Below are 23,490 nucleotides of genomic sequence, written 5' to 3'. Positions count from 1 at the left end.
TAGAAATCTGATAGAAGCGACAGGTTTTGGATTAGTCCATCTCTTCATACGGGATTCTCAGCAAGGCTTTTATTCATTACAAAGATATTCCCTAAAAATGATTTAAACAATCATGCTGGCCAGCTTCCCTGCTCGCTACACAGGTTTTTGGCAGTTGGACAGAGCAACTACCATACACTAAGTGCTTTTGAAAATAAATAAATCCCTGAGAATCCCCCATGAAGAGATGGACTAGTCCAAAATCTGTCGCTTCTGTCAGATTTCTACTACCTACTGTATGTGACAGTAACATAGGAGAAAAGTAATTTATGGCTCATTTTTCTCTGGAAAAAACAAACATACTTCTTATTTGTCTATGTTTGCACAGATTTTAAATTTTAACATTTTTCGTCATAGTGCCCCTTTAACATTTTGACCTCAAGCGCTAAATACAGGGAGAAAGTTTTCAAGCTCTGTGTGGCTGCTGCTCAGGTTGCATCATCCATATTGTACAGTCTACAAGAGGGAACCCTGAAACTTCCAGAGAGGAAGATGAAGCTCACAATTTTTCAGCCTGGAAAATTGGGTGCCACCATACGACACCATGTTCGAATTCTGAATTACCTACCAGCTTTAGCTGGTAATTTGGGAGCCTAAGGCACCTGAAAAGATAGCGGTGGGGTAGCTTCACCTTTGTAGCAATGTTGCTGAACATCATAGTGCCTATTTTATCTACTACAGAGAACTACAACAAAACATCGGTAAAGCACGAAATGCATAAGTTTTACTCAGATCAGTCCATAGTTGTGGTTTGTTATGTGTTACAGGGAGAAGAAAGTTATGTGATCATAAATGCCAAACTAAACAGGTTGCTTTTCAGTTTTAATTTAACCACTTCACGACCGCCTAACGCCGATAGGCATCAGCAGGTCGAAGTGGTGTGACCATGGAAACGGCCACTCGTTTGAGCGGCCGTTCCATGTCAGTTCACGGAGGGTGTCTCTGTGAACAGCCTGCGAGCCTCCGACCGCGGCTCGCAGGCTAAATAAACATGCGGGGAAGAAATCCCCTGTGTTTACATCATACAGCGCTGCTGAGCAGCAGCGCCGTAAAGGAGATCGGTGATCCCCGGCCTCTGATTGGCTGGGGATCGCCGGCATCTGATAGGCTGAAGCCTATCTACAAAGAGGGAGGTAAGGGCAGAGAGGACGGAAATTGCTGCGGAGGGGGGCTTTGAGGAGACCCCCCCGCTAAGCAGAAATAGCCGGCGGCGATCAGACCCCCCCAGCAGGACATCCCCCTAGTGGGGAAAAAAGGAGGGGGGGGGGGGGGAAGTCTGGTCGCCCTGGCTCAATCCTGGTCGGTGCTGCGGGCTTGAGAGCCCACGCAGCATCGATCATAGGAAAATCCCCTGGTCCTTAACCTCTTAAACCCCCCTAAAGACCAGGCACATTTTCATTAAATTGGCCACTGCAGCTTTAAGGCCAAGCTGCAGGACCTCAAAACACAGCACACAAGTGATTCCTCCCCCCTTTTCTCCCCACCAACAGAGCTCTCTGTTGGTGGGGTCTGATCGCCCCCCCCAGTGTTTGTTTGTTTATTTGTTTTTTTAAATAAAAACTGTGTTTATTTTTTTCCCTGTTGTATACCCCCTCCCTCCCTTCCCCCCCGGCCAATCCCTGTGATCAGCTGTCATAGGCTGAAGCCTATGACAGACGATCACCCCCGTGGCTCAGGAGGGGACAGCCGTGTCACACGGCTGTCCCCAGTACAGCGCTGCTGCTGATCGCAGCGCTGTACGGGTAATTTGACGGTGGTTACGCCATCTAACAGTCTCCCCGCGCGATCTCATTAAAAACAGAGCCCCAGGACTTTACGCCAATTGGCGTTAGGCAGTCCTGGGGCTGCCGCCGCGGCCACGCCCATCGGCGTGACGCGGTCGGCAAAAGGTTAAGTGGTTAGCCTCCAGGGTTGGAGCTGTCTTGATTGCATGTAACAAGGCATTCCAAAGAGTAGGGGCAGCATGACAGAAGGCTCTGGCAGATATTTTATCCACTACAGGGATCCCCTACAGGCAGGGATAGCAGCAGTGGCAGAGTTAGGTGTAGGTAGGAGATACAATAGTGTTAGGTGTAGGTACGGGGTAGACTAGTGTTGGGCATAGATGGGGATAGGTTAGTGGTGGGCAAAGATTCAGGAAAGATTAGTATGAGAATAGGTTAAGATAGGCTATTAGAATATTGGTAGTGTTACCGATATTCTACTATCAATAACAGTTAATAGTAGGATATCAGTCATTTTACCAATACTACTATCAGCAATATCTCACACCCAGAAGAGTGTTTCTTCATAGGAAGAGCAACAAAAAACAAATGATGAAATAGATCTAGGTCGAATTTATAGAGAGAAATCCATCTTACACATAACTATGCAAGATGGCTTTCTCTCTATAAACTCGACCTAGACTGAATAGCCTCTGGTTTGACTGAAGGATAGGCTTGACAGTGCAACCTGGCCACATTAGAAGGGGATAGGGAGGTAGGTAGGGTAGGCGCACATGGACCAAGAGCACAGGGACTGTTTACTTTGTTCTGTTGTACTATCGGGAGTTATGCCATAGCAGGTTATCTTACCACTGCGAGAAGCAGTGTTTATATTCTATGAAAAATTAGAAAATAATTTACCTTTCAAGAAAAAAAAAATCTATGTAAAACATCTCAGTGATGTATAAATGCACAGTAATAATAATATCAGAGGAACAGCCCACCCCTTAGTGAGAGACTTGCCTATGGGCTGCACATAACTGGTGGACATGGTCGAGATAACAGATCCGTTAAGCATATTGTGCGTTTCTAACTCTTTGGCAGCACTTCCTTCATCCTACTTTTAACTTTCTAACACTCGAATATGAGCTCATGTGAAAAGAGTCAGATCCAGCATTTCACTGTCATCACCAGATAAATGAATGAACACTCCTCTCTATCCCTTTTGGTATTAGGAGGCTCAGATGTCACACACAGATTTTAGCGTGATTTGACAGGCTGTTAAAACTTTTCAGCTGGAGTCCTCCAAGAGGATTTAACCCCAGTGAGAGCGCCTTCATTTTCAGGACTTTGCCATTTGTAAGCTCTCAAAAGGCAATTAAGCAGGAACTGAACAAGCTTATCCTGTCATGCTGAAGCCCCCAACGACTGTGCCGGTGGATGAGCAAAAGCAGATGAGCCTCCTATGGATGCAAATACACGGCACACACTGCGAATCACTCACGCAAGTATTTGGGACAGAAGAATATTTGGGCTCTCCAGGGAAGGGAAAACGCTCATAAAAATGTAACGTAAACTGTGCAACCTAATTGCTCAGGCAATGCCTGATTTTTTTCCTATATATTCTGCTATTTCTCCAAGGATCTACTGTAATCCAAGCATAGCAAATGTTATCAGCTGTGCTGGAGCACAGAGAACATCTGGTGGTAGAATAATGCAGTGTTTTATATCTCCTACCACTCTGCCTAAACAAAACCTAAGAACGTTAAACTAACAATAGGCCTTTTGTGACCTGCCAGCGAGAGCAACCAAAACGTGGGAGATCATGTCAAGTATCTTCACAACGAAAGAAACTTGAAGTTTCTCATAGGAAGCTAACTGTGTTTCTTAAAGTGAAATTACACTCTTTGGCGCAAAAAAAACCAAACAAAAACACGAAACTCAGGCTTGTTTTCGTCGAGCATCTGAAGGCATTGAATTCACCACCTGTCAGCTGTTCCCATCCACCAGCCAGGCATTTGTCAACACTTGGCGGTGGGCAGGTGACCTCCTCCCCCCTACCCCCATGGTGGCCATGAGTACACCTTACTACCTGCTCCCCAGCTATGCAGAGCAGCACACGATAAGAGCCATATAGTACAGTTTAATTTAGATCTCCTTAAAAAGTCCAATATTAATCTAAATTTCTTAACCACTATTAAAGTGCAACTCCAGGAGAATATAAAAAAAAAACACGTACTCACTTATGGCTCCATAAAAATAGGACTGGACCAGTCCCAGGAGTGAAGTATATATAGTGTCTTAATTACAGCTGGGGCCTAACTCCTGTATTGGACAGGCTGGTTCCTGAATATTGAATGATTTTACATAGCTAGTACCAGAAGGAGAAGGAGGAATCCAGAGCCTACCCTTTCCAAAAACAAGTTTCAGGTAGAGCAAAGGACGATGTGTAATGTACTCCTGTAGGAATGATTTTAGTACATTTAATTTTTTAAATCAGCTCCAACAAAATGAGTTAACTGGCAGAATTTGAAATGTTCAAGTTGCTCTATATTAAACCTGTGCAGATTTCTAGGAACTGAACTCGGTAGCACTTTGAAAGCGAAATGTGCATTTCAAGCAAGCAAGAAATTACAAAAGCAAATGGCGTATAAGACATAACAATTTTGTTAAAACACAACAAATAGTAATGAAAGACACAAAGGAAAAACAAACATACCTCAAATGACTTTGAAAGTCATTGGAGCGTGGCAGTGGTTCATATGATATCATGTGACATTACAAGTCCGGTACAGAGGGTCAGAGAATCAGACAAACTCGCTTTCTCAGTTGTAAAATAATTCTTCAGTACCTGTAGAGATTGGAAGAGATGGTTACAAGAAGAACAAAACCTGCCAGAATGTCTGCTGCAATCTTCAAAATGTGTTCACCATTGAATCAACTCTTAAAGGGAGGCTGAAGCAATTTTAAAAACAAAAAAACAGATACTTACCTAAGGAGAGCGAAGGCTCTGGGTCCAAAATAGTCTTCCCATTCTTCTCATGGACCCCATGCTCTCCCGCAGGCTCCCCAGTTAGTCTTTGAACGATCGGTCGTAGACTGCTCTCTTCCACTTTGGCTGGGATTCGAAAGTCTTCAGAAGCACTCGGGCTCCCAAAGACAGGCGGCTCTGTACTGCGCACGTGTGAGCGCCCTCTCTCATGCACTCAGTACAGAGATGCCGGTCTTTGGGAGGACTCAGACTCCCAAAGTCTCCGGTGGCGGGCGATTTGATCTGCGGGGGAACGAGGACACCGTGAGGGGAACGGGAAGGCTCTATAGGACCCAGAGCCTTCCCTCTCCTTAGTATCTGTTTTTTGCTTTTAGGATCGCATCAGATTTTTTCTTGAACACAATACAATAAAAGTCAAGAAAATGTAAAGAAAAAAAAAATCTAAAAAATAGTTACATGCAAATAGAACTTAAAAAGCTGGCTTTGAAATGACACGTCCTTTCAACTACGGTTTAATATTGTTAGTCATTCATGGTTCAGAGCAAATCTATGCCATGACCTTCAGCATATTTATGCTCTAATTGAAGATGTACAGAAAAACATTATGACTCACTGGTTAAAGTCATGACAGATAATTATGTAGGCCATTAATATTTACTGTATTACTTTTTCAAGCAACATAAGTTGCCAGTCTATCATGTCATGTAAAAGTCTTGTGAGCAATCAGCAATGACGTTACAAAGCATAATTAAGTCAAACTTGAAGTGAAAATAGACTGATGAGATCAACCATTGCATCTAGAGTCCTAATCCTAAATTAGACTTTCCTGGATTTCCCAGTCTTATTTTGAGTTAAAAAGGTATTTAAAAAAAAAAAAAAGTTAATTTTATATATATTTTACAACTCAATCTTGAACTGTGGACCTTTTTTTATATGGAACCTGCACTCAAGTGCTTCTCTGCCAAGGAGGAAGACAGTTTTCTAGCCAGTAATCCATCAGTGAGACTTATGATGCCCATACATGGTACAATTTTTTCATTTTTTTCAATTAGAGAATTTTGTTTGATTATTCTGTCAGATCAAATATAAAGATTTTTCCAACATGTCTGATTGGATTTTTATTGAAAAAACAGGCTAACCGTTGGTTTTTCTTGAGCGAAATAAGATCATTTTTTATTCAATCGTTTTGGTGTAATAAACGGGAAAATCGAACGTTTTTATTGTACCATATATGGGCACCATTAGTGTGATGGTACCTGCAAGGCTAAGTGGACTCCATCTTGGCTAACAAGATCGAAAGAGACTCCATCTTGGCTAACAAGATCGAAAGAGACTCCATCTTGGCTAAAGGTACATACACACATCCTGAATTTCCGCCCAACTTGTCATCAGACCTGTCTTTTGAACGACAAGTTGGACGTGTGTACGCGCAGTCGAGTGACTGATAAAAGCCGGTTTGCCCAATCCGCTTGGCGGATCAGTTGGACCAACTGTCGTTCAAACGGCTGTAAGGTCCATCCGGGTGTACAAACGACTTCTAGTTGTTTGTCCAACTAATAGACGTTCAAACATACAGTCGTTTGGTCAGTTGTTTAATCTAGTCTATTGTTCTATCCAGTCCATTGTCCATTATCAAGTTGGTTAATCGACATGGAAATTAGGATATCAGCTTTGTTGGTCAGTGTGTACAGGACGTTTAAACGACTTCTTGTTTGCACTTTGTGATGAATAGCGGAAAAGCCGCTGCGTGTTCTGACAGTAAGGCGGCTGATTCCGCGTCTGACGCGGCGGTTTGTCTGCGTCGGCATGCGTCTGGTATGTCTGGAACTAATGGTGCACATGGGAAGGATGGCGTGGGGGCCGCCGCGTGTTCTGACGGTAAGGCGGCAGATTCCGCGTTCAGTGCGGCGGTTTCCCCGCAGCAACATGTGTCTGGAACTAGTAGTGCACACAGATGGAGAGCTGCGCGCGCGCTGCAAGACAAGCTCTTTATACCAATAGGAGGAAGATCAGCTGATCAGGGCGGTCAGCTGATTCCTGCTCAGTCAGTGATTGGTTGATGGGAACTGGGCGGCGCTGTGGGCGCTTTTACTATATATATATATATATATATATATATCTCCTGCTGTTCAGTTGCTGGCGTTGCGAATGCTTACGTGTTAGCACTCAGACCTTAGTCAGATCCTTCAGTGTGGTGGAACCAGGTGGACCTGGAAATCCACACTTAGCCAGTTACTGTATATCATCTGTGTTATTCTCTAGCATAGTTCCAGGGTGTTGAGATCACGGCCCTCACACCCCAGACTAGGAATACTGTAAATCATCTGTGTTATTCTCTAGCATAGTTCCAGGGTGTTGAGATCACGGCCCTCACACCCCAGACTAGGAATACTGTATATCATCTGTGTTATTCTCTAGCATAGTTCCAGGGTGTTGAGATCACGGCCCTCACACCCCAGACTAGGAATACTGTATATCATCTGTGTTATTCTCTAGCATAGTTCCAGGGTGTTGAGATCACGGCCCTCACACCTGTATATCATCTGTGTTATTCTCTAGCATAGTTCCAGGGTGTTGAGATCATGGCCCTCACACCCCAGACTAGGAATACTGTATATCATCTATGTTATTCTCTAGCATAGTTCCAGGGTGTTGACATCACGGACCTCACACCTCAGACTAGGCCTTGTTCTGTTATCTGTTATGACCTATAGCGTTCCTGACTATTCTTCTGACCTCTGATTTGGTACCTTGCATATCTGTTTCTCTGTTGCCGACCCGGCCTGTCTGACCTTCTGGCTGTCATCCCCCCGCAGGGTGTCCAGCCTTTCTGCAGGGGTCCCCGGCTCTACAGAGGGGACACTGTTTCTTATCAGTCAGGGACTCCCTCTCCAGGTGTCCTTGACTGCAGTAGAGTCTTCTCTACTTATTGCGCCACCTGCTACCCCGGTGGTCCAAAGGTTACTGTTGCACCAAAACACTTACACTCTCAGGTGTCTAGAGGTTAGTCATATCTGATTATTGGCGATTATGCAGATCCCCAATAATCAGGTATATCTGTATTCTTGGGGATACTGCAGATCGCCAAGAATCAGATTCGCTCTCTGGTTGCTGACACCTATCGTTACACACTTCAAGTCCTTCAAATGACCAGTTTAAAAACGGTAATCGAGTGTAAAGTTGGATGTGTGTGCAACCATGTGGATTCCATGTTAGATAATGACACTGACGTGTATATTTGCCTAGCACTTCCTCTACTTTTAAGTGTCAAGTGCAGACACTAAGGCATTTTAATTGGTATCCAGCCAGAAAGATAGCTACAGCATCCCCTCAGGGTGTTACCTACACTTGAGGTGATCAGGAAAGAGGATGTCACTGTGTGTACTGTAAGTGTATTCAGGGTATTGTAAATCGGGAACTGAATTGTGTTAATGGACAACGTCTTTGTCTGTTTACCTGGGGTGTATTCGGAGTGCCGATAATCAGAACACTGTCTGGCCTGTGTGAATAGACGAGAATGCAACAACAAGGAGGTCAACCCATTTTATAAATTCGGGAAGCATGAGGGTATGATCAAACCTACAAAGTGTCAGGTCAGAGATCCAGCCCAGAGCATTGCTCAGAAGGTTTCTTTGGGAGAAAAAGGGGTGGTCCCTGATTTCTGATCAGCTGACGTGTCCTTCCACAGCCAGAACAAGACATTTTCCGTAAGGGTGATGTTTATTTCTGTTTTCTTAGCTTTTATTTCCATAAGCAAGTATTTAGTTGTGCATCATTGTTAATACTTATTTTTCTGCCCTGTTCCACCTTTTGGACGAATAAAGGTTTATTTAATAGCTTCATACATCTTCTGAGCACTAAAAAAAGAAAATAACTTGCAGTCTCTAGAGACTGTGGGGGTATAATGTATTAGCGCCTTTATCATATGCTTGGTTGTGTTTCATTGCTTCCTGTATGAGATTGCATTGTGTGCTGTGCTCATGTGACCACTAGACCACCAGAGTGCATGCAGTTTGGAGTCAGTGTATGGAGTCGCAACTGCCATATACAGGAAGAGATCTTGATTCATTCACAGACGACTGCTAGTTGTGGCAATGCCAAGAGTTAGGCAAGTTGTGATAGAGTGCGACAGCCTTGATTTAGGCTTCTCCCAATTCTGCTAAATCCTTTCAGATCCTGTCTCCGCTAGCTTGTTGCAGAGTCTGGTCCAGATAGGTTACAATCCTACAGAAGAGAAATGTAATTTACCACCCTAGATTCGTAAGGTGCCTATACACTTAGCAACTTTCCCATTTGATCATTTTTGTTCAAAACTGATCAAAAAAGTCGATTGAACGGACACTGTGGAAATATCAATTCCCATCAGATTAAATCAAATGGGATCCAAGTTGTTGCAGGGTTATGCAAATTCTGTATGCAAATTACAAATCATAACCCACCAAGTTGGCATTTGATTGGTCCATTTTAAAACTGCATAAACTTGCAATAAGAAATTGCATAATTCAGCTCTGAATTATTTGCATCCCTATTGACTCCTCAGTAAGGATGATCACAGATAGGCAAATTATTCCGAGGTGATGCAAATTTATGCAAATATATGCAGCTTGAAAACAGACTTATCAAAATGAATTGGTCTGTTTTCAAACTGCATATATTTGCATAAAAATTGCATAATTTAAGAAAAATTTGCATCTCATTTATCATCCCTACTCCTCAGTCCAGAAGTGTGCGCCACAGTGAGAACAAGAGACAGCCTGCATGATGTCATTTGGTTGCCACACCATAGAGTTTGCACAACTTCCTTCCTCCATAGATGCTCCAGACATCAACAGGTAAATAAAACTTTGTTAGTTAGATGCTGGCATGTCTTCTAATGGCAGGAAAAAAAAAAGTTTTCTCTTCACGAGGTGCGGTCCCGCTAATAATCCCCCCCCCCCCCTTCACTTGTGCTGTAATTTCTGACTTTCAAGCACCATTAATTTTTCTCATCTTGTCCAGGCAACAGAACAGGCTGTGTTCAGTCTTCCTGAATCTATGAAGATCGCCTAACAGCCTCACTATATCACTACTATCACAGCAGGGTCACCCACAATAAAAAAAAATATAACTGATTAGAGTAGAGGCCAAATCCCCTTACGTTATATCGAACCTGTGAAGGTGAAATAAATGGAAAAAACACAAAGGTGAAAACACACACACACACACTGGTTAATAATGTATTCTGCAAAGTGCAGCTCAGGTCATCATCTTATGAATTCAGATTAACAAATGTCTGACACCACCTGAATACACTGTGGCTGCTCAATTACCCAAAAGCACATAAAAGAAGAAATAAAACAGCGGGTCACATCAAATAGGAACACATCAGCCACAGCGGAAGCTGATCCGCAGCTCACTGATGTGGCAATTCCAATTTTACTAGGCGCTACCAAGGAACGCTGCATATTCTCAGAGGAAGATCGCGTGCTACCTTAGAGGAGCAAACTAATTAGGTGTGCTGTAGAGATTTGATTTCAACAGTCTTTTGGATTCACAGCTGTGTACCGCACGTAAAAAGTTTCTTTCTGGACACAACAATGTTTCTGGTTCGTTCAAACTGGATTTTAAGGCTACGTTCACGGTGGGGAGTTGTGGTGCGACGTAACAGCTGCATTGTAATGCAACTTGCCAAACTGCAATGCAACACTTATGCGATGTTTATCAGAGTGTCGCCAATACGGCATCCCACAAAATATGCGTGTTAACGGTGCGCAACCTTTCTTTTTCGCTGCATTCCTGCTTTTACTCAATGCTCACCGTGACCTCGGCCTAAAAGAAAACAAAAAACTAAAGAAAAAGCCACAAAGATATGCCATTTCTGTCCGTGGAAACAGAACCTGATATTTGGTGTTGCTCCCTATGACAACATTAACAGGGGATTTCTTTACAGCTATACTTGGGGAGCAGTACAGTTGATAGCTATACTTGGGGGCTACAAGGGGTTAATGGTTGCAGTTGGGGACCAGAAGGGGTTGAAATCTGCACATGGGGACCTGGAAGAGTTATTGGCTGCACTTGGGGATCAGGAGGGGTTAATGGCTGTAATACTTTATGCAATGCAGCAAGTAAGCCCGCGTGGTCCTCAAGTGCAGCCATCAACCCCCTCCTGGTCCCGAAAAAGTCTCCTAAAAGCCAGACACACATCTAGACCCCAAAGTGTGCCTATGGTCTATTCATTTTACACAGCCACACTGATTCAACAGGCATACAGCGGATTCAGAGCAATTGTTACTCCTCAGTGCAAGATATGGATTAACATAACTCTATGGAGGTAGGGATTGTCAGAGACTGTTAAAGTGAACCCAAGGTGAGATTGATATGGGAGGCTGCAATATTTAATTCCTTTTAAACAATACTAGTTGCCTGAAAGCCCTGCTGATCTATATGATTTGACTGCAGCAGTGGCGTAGCTAAGAAGCTGTGGGCCCCGATGAAAGTCTTATATTGGGCCCCCCCCCCCCCCCCCCCCAAACAAACACTCTATACGTAACAATGTATACGGCGCACCAAAACCTGCCAATGGCAAATACAGTGTCAGAGGTTCAAGAAGGGAATGGGGAACAGTTTGTTAATGATTACCACTAAGTATCTATAGAAGTCATTATTATGAGCACAGGACCAATAGATAGCTAATACTGCAGTTGAGGGAGGGCCCTTCGGGGCCCCTTTGGCCCAAGGGCCCTGATGCGGTCGCAACCTATATTGCTACGCCCCTGGACTGCAGTAGTGTCTAAAGTACACCAGAAACAAGCATGCAGCTAAACTTGATCGGAATATGCTTGTTCAGGATATATGGCTGAAAGTGTTAGAGGCAGAGAATCAGCAGGATAGCAAGGCTACTGGTATTGCTTAAAAGGAAATAAATATGGCAGCATCCATATCACTCTCACCTTGGGTTTACTTTAAGAGTGTGCAGAACGCTGAGGGTGAAACAATACAATTAGGAGTCTGTAAGGGGCTTTAAGGGACCAAAAAACCCTTTTAAAGAAAAAAAGCTATGCTAAATATAAATTTGCCTTCCTAAAGGACCTTTGTCGCAAAAAATCTTAAAATTTAAAATATAAGCAAGTATATACAATTAGGAAGTACGTTTCTTTCAGAGTAAAATGAGCCATAAATTACTTTTCTACTATGTTGCTGTCACTTACAGTAGGTAGTAGAAATCTGACAGAACCGACAGGTTTTGGACTAGCCCATCTCCTCATGGGAGGTTCACAGGGATTTCTTTATTTTCAAAATGCACTGAGTGAATGGCAGTTTCTCCGTCCAACTGCCAAAAAAGTGTGCAGCGAGCAGGGAGGGTGGTCAGCATCTTTGTACAAATCTTTTTCAGGGAGCGTCTTTTTAACCTATTTTGGTTCCTGGACGTAGAAACTACGTCCAGGAACCATGCGCGCTACTGCGCACTCCCGCGGCCGATCGCGCGCGTACACGTGCACTCCCGGCCGCGGATTCGGTAGCCAAGGAATCAATGTATCGGGCTATGGTGCTCGATCACTGATTCCTCTCCCCCGCTGAAAAAGCGACAGCTTCTCTCGGAAGCTGCGCCTTTTCTGGCCGTTCCCTTCCCGATGCGTCACTCTAAGCGTGTGTTACGCTTAGAGTGACGTCATGTAAACAAACTCATGACCGCCATCTTGTGGCCAAAAAGTAATACTACAACTGAAAGTAAAAATAAATTAAAATGAACACACATTTACATTATAAAAGCTATTGTTTACCTCCCACCCTCCCAAAACTACCCAAATAAAATGTTTACTATAAAAAAAAAAAAAAAAACCATTACAATAAAAAAAACAAAAAAAAAACATGTAAATATTTACCTAAGGGTCTAAACTTTTTAAATATCAATGTAAAGATGAAATATTTCTATTTTTTTTTATTTTAAACTTGTTAATAGTGATAGATGCAAAATGGAAAAAATGCACCTTTATTTCCAAATAAAATATTGTCGCCATACATTGTGATAGGGACATAATTTTAACGGTGTAATAACCGGGACATATGGGCATATACAATACGTGAGTTTTAATTATGGAGGCATGTATTATTTTAAAACTATAATGGCTGAAAACCGAGAAATAATGAATTTTTCCATTTTTTTCTTATTCTTCCTGTTAAAATGCGTTTACAGTAAAGTGGCTCTTAGCAAAATGTAACCCCCAAAGAAAGCCTAATTGGTGGCGGAAAAAACAAGATATAGATCAGTTCATTGTGATAAGTAGTGATAAAGTTATAGGCTAATGAATGGGAGGTGAACATTTCTCACGTGAAAACCACGGAACCTGAATGGGTTAAAGAATAAAAGGTCATGCTGAGAATCCCCCATGAAGAGATGGACTAGCCCAAAACCTGTCGGTAATGTCAGATTTCTACTACTTACTGAAAACGACAGCAAGATGAGAGAGAATTTATGGCTCATTTTACACAGGAAGAAACTTACTTCTTATTTGTATATGTGTTTTAAATTTTAAGATTTCTGCGACAGTTCCCCTTTAAAGCAATATTTTTTTTGGTCCCTTTGAGCACCTTACAAACTAGTGGTTTTGGGTCACCATGAGCACTCGGTATTCTAAACACTCTGTTGCTAAGCCCATTGTCAGAGCCATATTAACCCAGTCCTTGTCCTGAAACAGCTATATGCATGTTGGATTAATTATTATTATTATTATTTAGTATTTATATAGCGCCGACATATTACGCAGCGCTGTACAGTATATATATTGTCTTGTCACTAACTGTCCCTCAAAGGAGCTCACAATCTAATCCCTACTATTATCATATGTCTATGTTTGTATTATGTAAAGTAAGTACTGTAGTCTAGGGCCAATTTAGGGATGAGCCAATTAACTTATCTGTATGTTTTTGGGATGTGGGAGGAAACCGGAGTACCCGGAGGAAACCCACGCAGACACAGGGAGAACATACAAACTCCTTGCAGATAGTGCCCTGGCTGGGAATCGAACCAGGGACCCAGCGCTGCAAGGCAAGAGCGCTAACCACTACGCCACCGTGCTGCCCCGCCTCTATTAATACGCCTCTATGTACTCCAGCAGTTCTGAAAGAGTGTCTGGCTTTTGGAAGCATAAAGGGCCGATTTGCTTATTCAGTAGTAATGTAATGCATCATGGGAACTGTTACTGGCTCACATAAAGCTGAATAATTGCAAACGCCTTCTATTTTAAGGAGGCACATTTATATTTAGCAAAGTCAGGTCTGTAATTGATGGCTATGGGTTACTGCATTTTCCCACACTACCCTATGATGTACATAAGGCAGCAGAGACACAACTGGAAGGCTCTTTACTCCAGGGAGAAATTTGACTCCACAGAAAATGAGGAGACAATATCTTCCTGCCCTGACTTAATGACACCTCAGAGCAGCTTGGCAGAACGTTAAGGGAGCACACAGCATTACTTGTAAGCAACCATTACATCACCACTCGTGTTACCCAAATAAATTCAATTAGTGGACAGCCTGCCCCAGCGTGAAGAAACAGAGGGCTACAGAGGTTTCTGAACCGCTTGAATAATGGTGCGTTTAACCGAGTAACTTCTCCAGAACACGTGTCTAACTTTGGGAACTCAGCAGATTCAGTTCCACTTACATGAAAACAGATGTGCTCATACATTGTGTTTCCCATGATCACAGCTTATCCCCCCTGCGTTTCACAGGCCACTCTCAGGGTAAGGAACTAAATCCAATATCCCCATTGGGAAATGTTTTTCTCTTCTAGCTACAAGAGCAGTCACAGCCCAGCAGAAGGAAACTTGCTTCTTCCCAAACAGGACAGACGTCTGTTTCTGGACAATGTTTATGTAATGTGATCCTTAGGAGTGAAAATAAAATGTGTAAAAATGGTTAGATGTAGAATCGGAAGCCCTATAAAAGTGCTGAAGTGGTTATACCGTTATAAAGTAGTGAAAAGCAACAATTTTGCAGCACACCACTGTACCTGCACCCCCATATAAACAGATACATAGAATTATTCTCATTTCTTTTGTATCAAAACCATCCCTGCTTTGCTCTGTCTGGACTGTAGAGTAGAGGCCTGCGCGGGTCTAATTTTTCAGCCCCCCATCCGCAGCCCCGCTACCCATACCCGACCCGCTTTCTGGTGAATCTGGTACCCGCACACCCCATAAAATTCAAAACGGGTACCCAAACCTGACCCACAATTTCGGGTAACCAGCGGGTACCCGACACTATGCAGGCCTCTACTGTAGAGTATAAGCAGATGAAATGAGGGCATTGTGTTCGCACCAGGTTGAATGTCTGTGTGGTAAAATTACTGACTGTCAACTTCTTTTGATAGCTCTGGGAACATTTGAAGTTGTTGGGCCCAATTTCATGGAGCTGTGAACTTTGAAACCTCTTGAATATTTAAACGTCTTGAGAGAGAGAGACAGAGTGAGAGACAGAGTGAGAGACAGAGTGAGAGACAGAGTGAGAGACAGAGTGAGAGACAGAGTGTGTGTGTGTGTGTGTGTGTGTGTGTGTGTGTGTGTGTGTGTGTGTGTGTGTGTGTGTGTGTGTGTGTGTGTGTGTGTGTGTGTGTGTGTGTGTGTGTGTGTGTGTGTGTGTGTGTGTGTGTGTACACACACACACACACACATACATGCATACATACATACAAATGCCTGCAGGCGGGATATTCTTGTGAAACGTGTTGCACTTTCTGGAGTATATAATTAAAATATCTGGTTGAAATCTATCAATAGCTTGTTGTGTCTATCCAGAGGAGGGAAATCCACCTAGGCCTCCCCCCATTTTAAACCTTTTTACCGACTTTTATACTTTTGTCACCTCTGCTTGCCTGTACATGATTTGACATACATGTCTTCCCAAAATTCACATGTCTCTGTTTAGAAAGGAACTCCAGAGTGTGAGACATATGGAAGCTGCCATTTTTCTTTTAAAAAACACCAGTTGCCTGGCAGTCCTGCTGATCTTTCTGGCCAGTAGGATATACATCACACACCTGAAAACAAGCATACAGCTAATCTTGTTAGATTTGTCATAGACATCTAATCTGAATGCTTGTTCAGGGTCTATGGCTTAAAGTATTCGAGTTAGAGGATCAGCAGGACAGCCAGGCAATGTGCATTATGCAAACGGAAATAAACATGTCATCCTCCTCCATATCCCTCTCACCTTGAGTTTCCTTTAAAGTGAACCAGAGACGAAGCACCCTCGTGTATTTACCATATATATCAGTGGGATCAGTCATCCTTCACTGCTCAGCCTGCTTGTTATCAGCCCTGCTAAAATCCCCGACTGAGCATTCAGTCTGGCTTTGCTCAGGAATCATTATAGCGGAGTCTGTCTTCTCAAGCCCAAGCCTGCCCCCTTCTGGCTCGGCTTTCCTGTTTTGTCTACTCACAGCATCACAGAGAGCTGTGATGAGATGGGAGGAGCTGCTAATGTAAGGGTATAAAATTAAAAAAACTTTTTTTTTATCTATATTTGTTAGTCATAAGAGGTTTTTAGAAATGGCGATTTCATTTTGCACACAGCCCACTAAATAATATGCTTTTGTTTTGCATGGAGTTTTAGTAAAAAAAAACAACAACAAAAAACAGAAAAAATGGCACACCAGAGCGGCGAAAATACCAGGTATAGTATTTATTTTGTAAAATCTATCGGGGGATATGTTTATTTTGTGCCAAAGCATTCACCTCTGGTTTCCTTTAACCAGAGGTCTATAGTAATCCAACTCCAGGGATGACCCAGTTGTTATAGATGGGAAGAAGTGTGCACTTCTGTGAGGCTGCCAGAGATGCTACATTATTCTTCACACAATCACTACCACTTGCCATTTCGATAGGTCAGCGCAGGACAACTTTCAATAAAATACTAGCAATGTATTTAACGGATTTGGTGAGGATGGCTTTTGAAAAGTAAAAATAAAGCAAAAAAAACTTAAAAAGTGGACCTGAACTCTTGCACAGGACAGAAGGAAAACAGAGAAATGCACCCTGTATGTATTTAGAGAGTTTAGCCTGTTTAATTCTCCCTCATCTGTGACTATAATTTGATCTCTGGGCTGTGTAAGCTCAGGAATCTCCTCGGCCACGGCAGAGCAGCTAATTCGTAAACACAGCATCTTAACGATACCATATGTCTGCTTCCATGAAAGCAGGAAGTAGACACTCTGCAGATTTATTGCAGGATTTGTATCAGTTGTAACAAAGAAATGTTTTTCTTTAAAATTTATTAAGCTGTTGCATATCCTTTAGAGCAAAGAGGAAGTTCTGAGTTCAGATCCACTTTAAATTATATGCTGTCTAAGTTTTCTGCAAGATAGCAAGTTTGGTGACCTCTTTACTTCTAAATTACAAGCTTTAAAGACGTATAATGCAAAGCAGCCGTCTTTAGTACAGTTGGAATGAAGCCGTTTCCTAAACGGATGACTTCATTGTCTTTTTAATGACAAGGTATTCATCTAACTGCAACCCACAGTCAATAAACGATATAAACAGACACGCCGTGGTTTTATTTTAGAGACATGACAGCATCTTATTACGCCTGCACACTACGCACCATTATGCAAGAAAGCCTTGGATTCTGGCTTCGTTTATACCGTCTTGTCCCTGTGACATTGCTTCCTCTGGGTTTTCTCCATCTATGCAGATTGCAATGCACCACTTCCCTGGGAAGGTGCAGTCAGCAGCTGCCGCAAGCTGTAACCTGTATGACTGATTGATGTCCCTACAGGTCACCATGCTGGAGCTGCTGTACCAAGGAAGGCTGCTCAAGTGAACAAGAGGAAATGTTCTGTGATGGGCTTAAAGAACAGGTCAGATGTGAAAAAATTTCTTTCGCAGCACTCAGAAATGCACATTGCAGGTGGGGGACACAAATAAAAGGGGAAAGAGGTTTTTCTTTTTTCATGCACAGAACAGTGATTGAATGGAGGCGCCAAGCCATTGATCTTGGACGGATAGATGCTCCACAATATTTCCTGAGGAAGTGGGTTGTCCCACGAAACGTGTTGCAGTGGAGTTTTTACCTGTATTTTTGTGATTGTAAACAATAAAGAGATTTTAAAAAAATAATAAATAAACATCCAGTGTCCTACTACCTGAAGGCAAGTCTACCTCTACCCCCGCTTTAAGCGTTTTTTAAAAAAGTTTAGTCTACACTTGTGCCTTGTGTTTTCTACCTACGTGACCTAGTGATTGAATGTTGTTCTACTTCCAGTGACAAAAGGTCCACATGCCAGGTTCTTCTCTCCTTCCTTAGCTAAAACTTTTATGGTGAAGATCTCACGATGGTACTTCTGGGTTATTATTTCATACTCTGGAGTAAGAAACTTGGCATGGAGATCCTGGTTTGCCTTCACCATAGCTACAGCAGTTCTGGCTTTTACAGCCCAAGCCAGCCAGACAGTACAAGAGCCTGCTGAAGAAAGAGCCCCGCCCACTACAATAAAAATACCAGTAACCTACTTTTAAATGCAACTTAACCCAAAACTGAAGTTGTTGAATTATAAAAAAGGCACGTTTCACAATCTGTATTATAGCTGTGCATCTATTCAAACAGATGCAGGACCCTCCACTGTTACTCTTTAAAAAAAGGTGGTCTAGAAAATACTATTAAACAAAGTCTGCAGCAGGCTAGCCAGCATGATAGCTAATAGAAGATACTTCCCTACTCTGTGCACAGACTGGAATATGGGCAGGGCCAAGGGTGCACACATTGCTGCCCTTTTCTACATGCAAACAATGCATTCAAGTGGGAACAAGCCCACTGATTTAACATTTAACATTGGTTCTCAGTTTTCCTGTGCAGAACACACATCAAAAATGGCAAGTGTGCTTACCTAGTTGGAATGTTTTTAGCCCTAGTACACAGTAATGTGTATATAGATTTCATACAGTCATACAGTGTACAGGAGCAAAGTGGTGGACCGAAAGCTTTTCCATGAGTCAAATCTGCTTGCCAGCGCACAACAGCTGGCCGGCTGCCCTTTGCAGATTCATCTGGTGGGTGGGTCAATCAGAAGTGACTATTGTACTCCAGCAGAGGGCAGACTACATTTATTTTATTTGTTTTCTATATTTAAGGGCAGGTTTATACTCTCTGTCCCCCAGGCCAGCTTTCTTGTGGTGCCCCTCACATGTGCAGCCCGCTCTTCCATCCATGTGCAGCAGCCGCTCACTTGGGAAGCAGCTCCTCTCTTCCATGTGTTGTTCCCCATATGCAGCCTTCCCTACTATATCCAGCTTGCCCCCAAGTATTAGGTGGCTAGAAGAACCTCTGTATTAATTAGCAAGAGGTGCCCCTGGCTGAAGGGAGATCTCATCAATGAAATGCAGAGAGAAGGGTGAGTAATCTCTCATTTACGCTCTGCTAGGGACTCTGCATTGGGTAGGAGAGAGGGAGGCACTCCGGGAGGGTAGTAACCTTTCTATCATCAGGCTCCTGTAGGCACGTGCCTACAGTGCCTTATGGTACATCCAGACCTGCCTTGGGCACGCCACTGGAGGAAAGAGCAGCACAATGGTGCTGGTACTTATTCAGCGTAGTATCCATCCCACCAGAGTCAACCAGGGCATTCCTTAATGAAGTCAATGGTTTCAGCAAATGCACAGTCTTAGCTTTGCAAACATTCATACTTACTGAGAACTTTAAAGTAGCAAAAAACAGCCGTGTTTGTTCTTCATTTACAGACGGCTATTCCTGCAAATGCGTCTTTGACTTGTACAGCCCGTTAAGGTGATCTGTGAGAAACATTATTTATTCCTTCACATTCTTCTTGCTTTTCATCTGCTGTCTGAGCCTTCACTTCTTGGAAACGCGCAAGAAAAAAAAATAAAAAGCAGCCAGACCCAATTTCATGCAGTCAGCGGCCCAAGGGCTTAAAACTACCATCAAAAGCAGCTGTGTAAGAAATATGGGGGATGGGGTTCCGTAAATTTAGACTCATATGATGGCAGCATCATAAGGAAGGATATCCAGAGAACAGCGCTCAGTCACAAGCTAGGAGTAAGCATAACGCAGCAATAAACCGCTAGAGCAAAGTCTCAGATTTAGTTTACAACTGCAGTAAAATCTCTCAAATGCTGAAGACGACATTTAGGGGAGGAAATTCAGGACAAAACGCCATCCTAGAGGTCACTGGGTCATCCAATAAACACACAGCAAGCTTTTAGAGGGATGCTGGACCTCAATGTGGATATGGATATTAACTGCAGCAAGATTACACAACACGCCAGCACTAAAAGGCTAATGGAGACTCATTTGTAAAACTGCTAACTTGGTCTTAAGTTGCTTTCCCGTGACTTCAACATCTGGCTTTAATTTAAGCCATTATGTAAACATTTTGGAAATCTCGGCTCTATCTATAAAACCCGTGTTATGGCCGGTAGGAAAACAAATAAATAGATTAAGCAATAAAAATCAAATAGAGGCAGCAAGATATGTTTAAAGAGAAAGCAATGTATTTAGTGTTTACGATGTATGTATACAGTTGGCAGGCAGATTTCTTCTGCAGGACATTTTTACAGATTTTGCTGCAGGGATAGTGGAACTGCAATACCACTCGCAACCTGCGTCGACAGGGGTGGTGCTGTGTCCTTTGAAAAGATTTTCAACAGGACAAAGTGGAATTGACCTCGGTCAAGTTTAAAGAGAACCCGAGGTGGGTTTGAAGAATATTATCTGCATACAGAGGCTGGATCTGCCTATACAGCCCAGCCTCTGTTGCTATCCCAAACCCCCCTAAGGTCCCCCTGCACTCTGCAATCCCTCATAAATCACAGCCACGCTGCTGACAAACAGCTTGTCAGAGCTGGCTGTGTTTATCTCTATAGTGTCAGTCTGCTGCTCTCCCCGCCTCCTGCAGAACTCCAGTCCCTGCTTGCATCCCTTCCCTCCCTGCTGATTGGAGGTAAGGGACAGGGGCAGGAACCGGAGCTATGCAGGAGGCGGGGGAGCAGCCGAGACTGACACTACAGATGTAAACAGCACGGCTGTGATTTATGAGGGATTGCAGAGTGCAGGGGGACCTTAGTGGGGTTTGGGATAGCAACAGAGGCTGGGCTGTATAGGCAGATCCAGCCTCTGTATGCAGATAACATTCTTAAAACACACCTCGGGTTCTCTTTAAGGCTAGGTTTACATGGGGATTTTTTTGTCTTTAATGCCTGAAAAATCGCATACAAAGCTTATACATATTTTCCAGGTGCTTTTCATGCTTGCTTTGTTTGATAGCATTTTGTTTTGAGGCCTGAAAGGATGTAGCTATGAATATGGATGAACAGTAGCATTGTTTAACAATGTTTGCACAAGCTTCTTGTAATGTTTAGGTGCCCAAACACAGTACATTGCAGGCAATTTCACACCCTCGAACGCTGCGCTCTAAAATGCCTCTCATGTCTTGTGTATGGCAACACTGACTTGCATGGCGGTATTGCCAGGGCCGTGGAGTCCGTACCAAAATCACCTGACTCCAATTCAGACTCCTCAGTTTACGAAACCACAGACTCAGACTCTAGGTATCCAAAATTACTCAGACTCCTTTGTTTAATACTTACCAGGGCTGTGGCATTTGTACAAAAATCCTCTGACCCCTCAGTTTATGAAACCACAGACTCAGACTCTAGGTATCCAAAATTGCTCCAACTCCACAGCCCTGTGTATCACACAAGAGTATGTTTGAACTGAAGAGTGAATAAATGAGGAGTTCTCCATCTAACAGTGCGACAGGCCCAAGTATGTCCACAGACAAAGAACAGTCTAATACTGTCCATGGTGAACACGTCAACTGAGGAATACCCAGCATTAGCACCGCTGAGCTCCACAGATTCCTACAGATGACTTTATACTGCCCAGGGCTGTACAATAGCGCCACACCACCATGCTGAATACCCACTGGTTGGATCACAAGTTTTGAAGATTTCAGCTTAAAAAAAAGGCATTGCCCATGGTATCCAGGAAAAATCAAACGAAATAAATAAATCTGCTGATTACCAACAGGAACTCAGTCTACACCCAGCTTTAGAGATATATGGTAATACAAATAAGGGCCCAAACACACTCTTCAATAAAACAATTAAAACAAAAGAAAAAAATAAATAAAATAAATGAAAGAGTATTATTTATGCCTCTTTCAGAAGGGAGGCTGGACTGTCCGCTTGTCAGGCAGTTCAGTATCCCATCATGCATCACTGCATCCAGCTCCTGTATGAAAGAGCACTTATGCTCACAATCACAATGCCAGACATTTGGGGGCTGTGTGTGCAGGAGCACATAGGGAAGGATACATTTCATATTATTAGTAGTTAATATGACGCTTTTTGCAGTAGTTTACACCGACAATCCTTCACAGAAGCTTACACTCTAATGCCTACTGTAACTGTAACTTACTAGTAGGTTTTAGGATGTGGGCGGAAACCAAACTTAATAGAAAATCCCCAGGCAAAACAGAGAAAGGTATAAATTGCATGCAAAGAGCGTTTTGTAGCGTAGGGGAGCGGCCTTCATGTAGCGTATTCACAAAAGGAGCACAATACAATCATTTGCTAATGCCCCCTTTTAACAGTGCAAACTAAGTGACAAAAGAATACTTAAAGTTAAACCTAAAAGTTCCCGGAATTTTGTTAATCATTGATAAGGAATCTAAGCATGAATGGCTCGCACATAATACACATCGCAAAAAGTAAAGGAGATCAAAGACAGGAAATGCAGGGCAAAGGCTCCAAGTTTATCTGCAATTTCCTAAAGTTCTTCTGCTTCCCTCTCCGTACAAGAAGAAAGTAGAGCTCATATTAGAGGTAAAACACAGTCCAAATATTTTTAGCTACCCACAAATCCCCATTTTGACACCAATAAAAAACTTTTCTCTGTGAGAGTTGACTATTGCTCTAGAACACAGATTAAGCCCAGTACACACCATGGAATTTCCCGTCAGATCGATGGGTCAATTTGATCATTTCCACCCGGTCGGTTCAAAATTGGGAGTTGATGCGACTGGTAGGCAATTACTGCATAAACCTGTCGAGCTGATGGGAAATTGTGTGGTGTGTACTGGGCTTTGGGTGTAAAAAAAAATAAAAAAATAAAAAAAAAAAAATGTACAGGACTCTGGAGACCAGACGAATACAGAGTCTTCTGCAGGCTTCCTCACTGAAGTACCCATAGACACCTCTTACAGCAATGAGATGCCATAGGACTGACCCACATGGGTAGGGAGACCAACGAGGTGATCACATGTAGGTTACACCAATCATCAATAAGCAGGAACTCCAGACTTACTTTTGTTGAACCTGGTAGTTCAGATTTAGTAACCGGATCTAGTTTGATGCAGTTGCATGAATGGTCTCAAGAAGATAATGTAAAATTAAACTGAATCCGCAGTTACCACTGTCCCTAATTACAGATTGCAGATCTTATTACACTCTTGGAACTTGCTTGTCATTTTACTTCAAGGTCAGAATTTCAGCCGCTGCAGCTGGCGGCCAGGTGTACCCAAACTGTATGTAGAGCTTTGCCAAAAGTGAAATCTAGCTCCAGCAAAACATAAGGTGAAACTCGAAAAATCTGACTATTGTGCAAAAGTCTATTTATTTCAGTAATTCATCTTAACCACTTAAAAGGGGATCTTCAGCCTAAACAAACACACTGTCATTAAGTTACATCTGTTACGTTAATTAAAATAAATTGGTAATATAATCTCTTAGGGCCCATTCACACTAGAGCGTTTTGCCAGCG

The 23,490-nt window shown here is 42.8% G+C and overlaps 1 protein-coding gene across 5 annotated transcripts in view; it reads right to left on the bottom strand.

Annotated features, from left to right (window-relative positions):
• The window catches only part of FAM110B (family with sequence similarity 110 member B), a 217,809-nt gene that overhangs the window by 135,798 nt on the left and 58,521 nt on the right, over positions 1–23,490 (bottom strand). For all 5 annotated transcript variants that reach the window (XM_068237415.1, XM_068237419.1, XM_068237418.1 and 2 more), the window contains exon 3: positions 4,462–4,593. The gene's annotated coding sequence lies outside the window, so the exon portion shown is untranslated. The remainder of the gene's footprint in view (positions 1–4,461; positions 4,594–23,490) is intronic.

Source organism: Hyperolius riggenbachi, chromosome 5, assembly GCF_040937935.1.
Source record: "Hyperolius riggenbachi isolate aHypRig1 chromosome 5, aHypRig1.pri, whole genome shotgun sequence".
NCBI classification, from domain to species: domain Eukaryota; kingdom Metazoa; phylum Chordata; class Amphibia; order Anura; family Hyperoliidae; genus Hyperolius; species Hyperolius riggenbachi.
Note: the sequence above shows the minus strand (reverse complement) of the source record. Positions and strands in the feature narration are given on the sequence as shown.